Here is a 7,309-nt window from a genome sequence, read left to right on the forward strand (position 1 = left end):
CACAAATGAAATGACGATGAACACATCAGCTTCGCCATATTGGAAAACTACCTAGTCGAGGAAGGGGTGGCGTCCATATGCCAAAACCCCCTCTGTGAGGTGTGCTTTACACCCTCAGGCCCGAGAGTTGCTCTGGGAATGGACTCATTCCCACATTTGCACGGCTGTAGTCAATACCTAGAGATTAAGAGACATCTGGAAAAAGCAGTTTAGATCCTGAAACAGAAACCTCAGAAGTGGTTCCAGGCTGCTCAAGAGCTGTTGTTTGTCCTTTTGTTTGTCACTCAACAAATATTTACTGAGCACAGCCTCTGTGCCAGACCCTAGAGTGGGTTTTTTTTTTTTTTTCCAAATCTCAACTGTTTTTATTTCTTTTAAGTAAGCAGTGGTATAAGTCTTTTTAAGTGTTTCTTTTTGGAACGGCTTATAGAAAATGGCACCCTGGGACCTTTAGCTCTATGTCCCCCAAATTTTCTTTCAAGAATCTCATCCAGTAAGTTTCTTTAAAGAAAATAATTCACCTGACCTAAATCAGGTTGATTTAGGTCAAAACAATCTGAAAACTAGATGTGTCCCAGTGGAAAGCCTCAAAACTTCTCTAGTTCCTCAAAAATGCCAATATATGCCACTCTACTATAGGTCAAGGAGGATGGCAATCCAAAGGTATCACTTGTTGATATTCCCAGATGGTGAGTGTCCAGCAGTGGGGGAAACAGGCCTGGGCACTGGCTTTGGGGAGCAGGCAGTCAGTCCTGCAGAGGTGGCTCTTTGCTCCTTGCTGTGGCCTGTCACCCAGGGCACTGACGGGCAGTGATGTGAGCTGCTGAGCCAGAGGGAGGTTGCCTTGCTTCTGCAATGCCCTGTAATCAGGCCCCGGGGAGCCTCCCATGTGGCACCTGAAACACTGTAGGTGAACCTCAGCTTTTGAAATCTGCCCTGAAGGTATCAAAGGCCTTGGCTTTTTCTGGTTGGGGAAACTTTGACAAAGATTTAACACAGGAATCTGACAAGCAGTTCCTATACCTAATGTTAAAGGGAAGACAGCCTGGGGAGAGATCAGAGATCAGTTTTCAAGAAAGTTTAATCTCGTTACGGTGGATTTGTGACTGCTGCCAGGGTCTCTGAACACTCAGCAAGTAAATGCAGATGACATTTGCTCAAGTTAATGCTACCTTGAATGAGTGTAAAAGGGTCACTGTCTTTCCCCTAAGCTCCCCAAATAATCTTTCCTGCTTTTTATCATCTTTGGCCCCAGGAGGGAAAGGCTCCCACTTAAGTCTTTCTTCTTTTGAACTTAGTGCCATCTGCCTTCTGCAAAGAATTGTCCTAACATTGCTTTTGAAAGGAATTATTTGAAAAGTTCTAAAAACCAGCAGTTTGGGGCCCTGTTAAAAAAAACAGAAACGAAACAAAACAAATACACAAAAACCTCTAGTCATTCAGTGACTCACTCTGTTTATCACTGCCATTTGTTTTCTTCAAAATCATTATCATTCTTTTTTTAAAAAAATATTTATTTGTTTATTTGGCTGCTTCGGGTCTTAGTTGCGGCATGCGGGCTCTTCTTTGAGGAAGGTGGATTCTTAACCACTGGACCACCAAGGAAGTCCCTAAAATCATTATAATTATTAAAGACGAGAAGACTTAGAAAGAGGATGATGAATGACTTATTTGAACTCTGGTGACTAAAACACAGTAAACTTCTTGTTTCCAAGTGGCACTTAGAAACGTAATTCCTCCGTTTCTTCTTTATTATTCCAACTTTCTAGACAATATTTAAAGAATGGGTTGGGTTGATATTCTCCTGGGTCCCGTGAAAGTTCCAGCCTGTCTAATGCCCAGCAAATACCTTTTAGCTGATGCGCTGAGAGGTGAGTCAACGTGTTGACAGGGAACTCGGTGTTACATCTGCTTCTGCTTGCTCCTGGTTCAGGGACCTTTGGGATCCACATGCAGCTCTGGAGGTGTAGGTGTGGCCCAGGGTATGGTTCACTGGACCAAAGTTCCCCTTAACTTCACAGGTTTGCTCCTTTCAGAAATGACCTACTATTTGACTGGAGGATACTTTAGCAGGAAGGCACTGGGCTCTACAGCGGGAATCTCTCAGAGGTACAGAACTGTGTTCAGTCTGAACCCCAATTCCAAGAGCCTCGGGTGTGAGCTGGGATTTGAGTGTTGGGCAGGATGGTCCCATGGCCTACTGAAGTCTGCTAGCATTCATCCTAGGTTCAAGGGCTCACAAAAATCTCGCAAATTTAATTGTAGTAAGCACCTTGAAGGAAGCCACATGTGTGTAACTGATTCCCTTTGCCGTGCAGCAGAAACTAACACAACATTGTAAATCAACTATACTCCAATAAAAATTAATTTTAGAAAATTAATAAAGGAAGCCACATTACCAAACCCTGGAAATGAAAGCTATGCATGTCGTCAGTACACCTCTGAGTAGGTCTTTCTTGAAGTTGTTGGCAAAGCTCCGTCTATAGAAACCTTCTTCCCTGCTGCACGGTTCGGGGTTTCCCATTTCTAAATTCAGATCATCACACTGCTATACCTTAAAGTGATTGACTTATTAAAATGTTACTTCATTTTATTGCCTGACCATGCAAGCATAACTTTGGAATACGTATTGCTCTACCAGATGATTGCATTTTTAATAGGGAGGACATTTCTTATTGGTTACAGGTTATTACTTGCAGGCAATTTTGTGATTACTTTCTTGAAGGTTTTTGCTGTTTAACCAAGAGAAATTCGTGATTTTCATCACTCAAGGAAGGGTTAAAAAGTTTATTTAAAGAGAAATAGTATTTTCTTAAATGTTATATCTTGAAGGGTACAATAAACTGGTTATAATGGATCTAACCTGGCAATTCGGCCTTGTACTCTTCTCTTAGTCCTAGTGAGATGGTGGGTCGGGGGGAAGGGGGTGGTGCAGGTGTTGAAAGAGGAGCAGAGAGAAGGTCAAGTGCAATTCAGTGCACAGACAGCCAGATCCAACAGGACGGGGATCTAAGTCTGTTTAGACTTATCTGCATGACTCTGCCCCTTGCCTCACACAATTAGCTAATCGTGCTTGGCATGTGGCTTTTATCTTCCTGAAAGAAGGTAAATCATATAGACAAACATTCATTGTACCCTTGCTATGTGACGGTTGTGTACTCAGTAAGCTCTTTAGGGGAATACCAAGGACTATAAGGCACAGTGTGTGTGCTCTTAAAGTCTTTATTTAGCAGGAGTGAAGTTAAACACCATTAAAGGCAGTAGTGAAGATGTCATTGGTAGCAGTTGGGGGGTGGGAGTAGGGTTGGTACCTGTCCCCTCCAAAACTCCTCCTTGGGCTTCTCTTACATGCGCTCCAGTGAATGCGAATGAAGTGGTGAGTCAGTCCCGATGTACACAAGGCCCCTTCTCCCCAGTGCAGAGCTTCTCCCATAGCAGTGCTTGGGATCCAGAAACATAAGTGAGGACTCCCTCGCCTGCCTCCCGGCCTGTGAGTCGAAGGCTGGGCACATGGATCCAACTCAGTGGCCATGTCCCAGCAGTTTCAGGGAAAAGCATTGGATCTGAGAGTCTGTGGATGGACTACTTCGAAGGAAAAATGTGGCATTGTTGTTTCTTAGGCCAAACATAAATAATTAGACACATATTCTCGCTGCATTTAAATCACAGCCACTCCAAAAAATTTCAGTGAACATTTTTCCCTTAAGCCATAGAAATTTCTTTCTTTTAGAAATTATTCTTCTAGGACCCTAGGAGGTTACTGAAGAATAAGTACATTAACCAGGGAGACAAAACTGGGGTTACCGCCATGAAAAAAATGACCTTTGGATAAACTCTGTTTTCTTTTACCTAATAATTAGCTATTTCCAATGGAATGTTGGTAGTCTGGAATACAAAATACAAAGATTTTAATATGCAACTAGGAAATTTAAAACATTAAGAAACTTTTTTGCATGGTGCAACGTGAAGAAAAGAATTCTGAGAAATGCTCTCAGATATTCGTGTTTGTTTTTGTCTTAAGAATTGCCCAACTGTCAGTTGTCTTTGTCATATATCAGAATGCAAGTAAATTGATTTCTTGAAACTACTCTTAAGAAAGAACGACAAGAAATCAGTCATCAGTGTGCCACGCGTAACTGTGTAATTTATTCATGCGTGACTACCCATTTTGACGTAGAGGAATAGAAAGGAAAATTCAGTTTTGTATTAAGACCATTTGTATTAGAAATCATGACTTCTTCTCAAGGCTGTCTTCTTTTTTTTTAAAGATTTTTTTGACATGGACCGTTTTTTTAAAGTCTTTATTGAATTTGTCACAATATTGCTTCTGTTTTATGTTTTGGTTTTTTGGCCGCGAGACCAGGGATCGAACCCGCACCCTCTGCATTGGAAGGCGAAGTCTTAACCACTGGACCACCAGGGAAGTCCCTCAAGGCTGTCTTCTGATTTACTGGATATGTATATCTATCAGCCTACTTTTTTTTTTTCTTTATAAGATTTCTTATCTGTTTTCTAAAACAGAATATCTATATTATTTCCTAGGATGATAGAAAAAATTATGCTAACTATAAAATGCAGATAACTGAAATAAAAAGCTATATTATTCTTACTCCCCCAAAGGTAATCACTGTTAAGATTTTGATATATATCTCCCTTCTAGTCTTTTTTTTTAAACATAACAAAAATCATATTTTAAAAAAATAACATACATACTGTTTTTGCAATGTTCTTTTTAAATTTAATATTTTCCATGTCAATTTTGTCTGGAATAAATGTATCACCCTAAATGATTTTGCAAGATTCATATTATGGGACATATTATGACATTTGGGGTGAATATCAGCAGGAAAATATTTTGGACACAGTAACATGAAAGACATAAAGGCAGAATTAATGCTAATATTCCCTAACCTAAGAATGGTGCATTTTTCTCAGACCATGTGTGGTATAGTTTGGATAAAATAGAATGAATAAATTAAAAATGACAACAATGTCTTTGTTTTAGGGCTGCCTTTCCCTCCCTACTGGAATTAAACAGGGTACAAGTGACTTTTATATGAGGGTTGATTTTATATATTTAATTTTCTGACACTTACGATGTATCTTTTAAAATATAAAGGATGTTATTACTACTAACAATTTGTCTCAGGAAAGAACACACTTCCTGTCCGTCCTTTACCACCATTTATATTAGAATCATTTCTTTTGAATTTGTTTTTCTGTGATCTTAATATGGTGGAATAATTGGACAATTTGCCGAGTTGTGGCCTAAGAGGAATGACATGCATTGACATTAGTGTTTTAAAGACAGAGAATCCAAAGGAAAATCTAGAGAAACACAAACCAAAAAATAAATCCTGGGCGATTGTTCAAGAACCACTTCACTAGGGAATCGCCCTCTCTGGCTGGTTCGTCTAAGGCAACGCCATGCCTCCTACCAGCTATAGACACGCCAGGGGGCAGGGCCAGATTTTAATCTGTCTCCATTGTGGAGATGGATTAGCATTGGTTGAAGGAGCTGAAATTGTATAAATATTTTGAAGTCTGTGAATTATAACTTCCTTTTGTAAATGTGGCACAAGGCGGATTCAGCAGCTGCTGCTTCACCTTCCAAGCACCGTCTGCAGGTGAATGCGTCCCCTCTGCCACTTGCCCTCATCCCCATTCCTGGTCACATCAGCAGACACGTGGATGACAGTCTGTGGGTGCTGGCACCCTCACCGTGCTGTTGTGAGGGGCTTCCTTGCACACAGGTCCAGGAACTAGAATGGAGGCTGAGGGCCACCCTCTCTGGAGCTCAGGAACACGTGCTCAGTGAATCCAGCGCATCAATTCATTCACGCCCCGCACATGTCTTTGTATATTCCTGGCTGTAACTTTTACCACCATGTTGATGAGCCCAAATGCAAACAGACTTCCTGTTAGAACAAACAGGCACATATTCGGGTAGTTTGATAAAGCTGGCTGCCTAGGAAAAATAAAGTGCTATGTATCTGCATAGTTAAAAATATTGCCCCCAAACTAAAATATGGTGCTGCGTGTATATGTTGGCTCAACAAATCTTATCAAATTAATATCCACAGCCAAGAAGTTCAATGACAAATACATGGACACTTTGGCTTGGTCTAAACCTTCCCTATCACTCCTCTTCCAGGTGAGAATTTGAATTAATTTCATGTCTAACTGCCCAGTGTTTCCTTATGTACAAGCAAACAGGACACATTTTTATTTTCCCCTTTTCCTACAAAATATTGTATAAGTTGACTGCTCTGCACTTTGCTCTTTTATTTAATATATCTTAGAGAGCTTTCTGTACCAATATAAAGGGAACATTCTTACTCATTTTTAAAGCAATTTATTGAGATATATTCACCCATTTGAAGTGCACAATTCAATAGTTTTTAATATATACACAGAACTGTGAATCTGTCATCACAATCAATTTTACAACATATTTATTACCTCCAAATTAACCCTGTACCCTTTAGCTGTAACCCACCAACCTTCCTGCTCTGTTTCCTTGTCCAAGGCAACCACTAATCTACTTTCTGTCTCTATACATGTCTATTCTGGACATTTCATACAATTGGAATCATACAACGTATGGTCTTTTGTGACTGGCTTCTTTCACGAAATGTAATGTTTTCAAGGTTCATCCAGGTAGTAGCACTGCTTTTTTTTTTTTTTAAGCTGCATAGTGCTTTATTGTGCAGAGGTACCATGACCTGTTTAATCTTTCCCTTATTAGATGCATATCTTTGCTCTTTCAAGCATTGCTGCAGTGAGTAACCTTGAACATCCGTCATTTTCTATGTGTGCTGGCACATATGTATTACCCATTCCCAGAACTGAGCTTTCTGGAGCAGATAGTCAATACAACTGTAATTTTGCTAGATGTTGCCAACTCGCTCTATTGTGCTCCCACCAGCGATGTATTAGGTCCCACCAGCCAATTCCTCACAGCCTTACCAGCAGAGCATGCTGTCAAACTCTTGAATTTTTGCCAGCCTGGTGGGTTTTTGTTTGTTTGTTTGTTTTTTAAAAAGCATCTCAGACTGTGTGGTTTTCATGTGCATTTTTCTGAATATGATTGAGATTGAGATCCATATACATTGACAAATCTTATGATATCCTTGTTTGAACTACATTTTCTTGGCTTCATCAGAGTGGTGGCTACAGTCTGTCAGCTATGATAACTTGATTTCCTGCAAGTGTTTGATTTTTGCATTTTGTGACAGAGATCTGGTCATTATAGTACTGATGATTATAATAAAGGTGTATATTTTTAAGCATAAATAATTGTCTTCTT

The sequence above is a fragment of the Eubalaena glacialis genome, chromosome 1, assembly GCF_028564815.1.
Source record: "Eubalaena glacialis isolate mEubGla1 chromosome 1, mEubGla1.1.hap2.+ XY, whole genome shotgun sequence".
Classification (NCBI taxonomy): Eukaryota; Metazoa; Chordata; class Mammalia; order Artiodactyla; family Balaenidae; genus Eubalaena; species Eubalaena glacialis.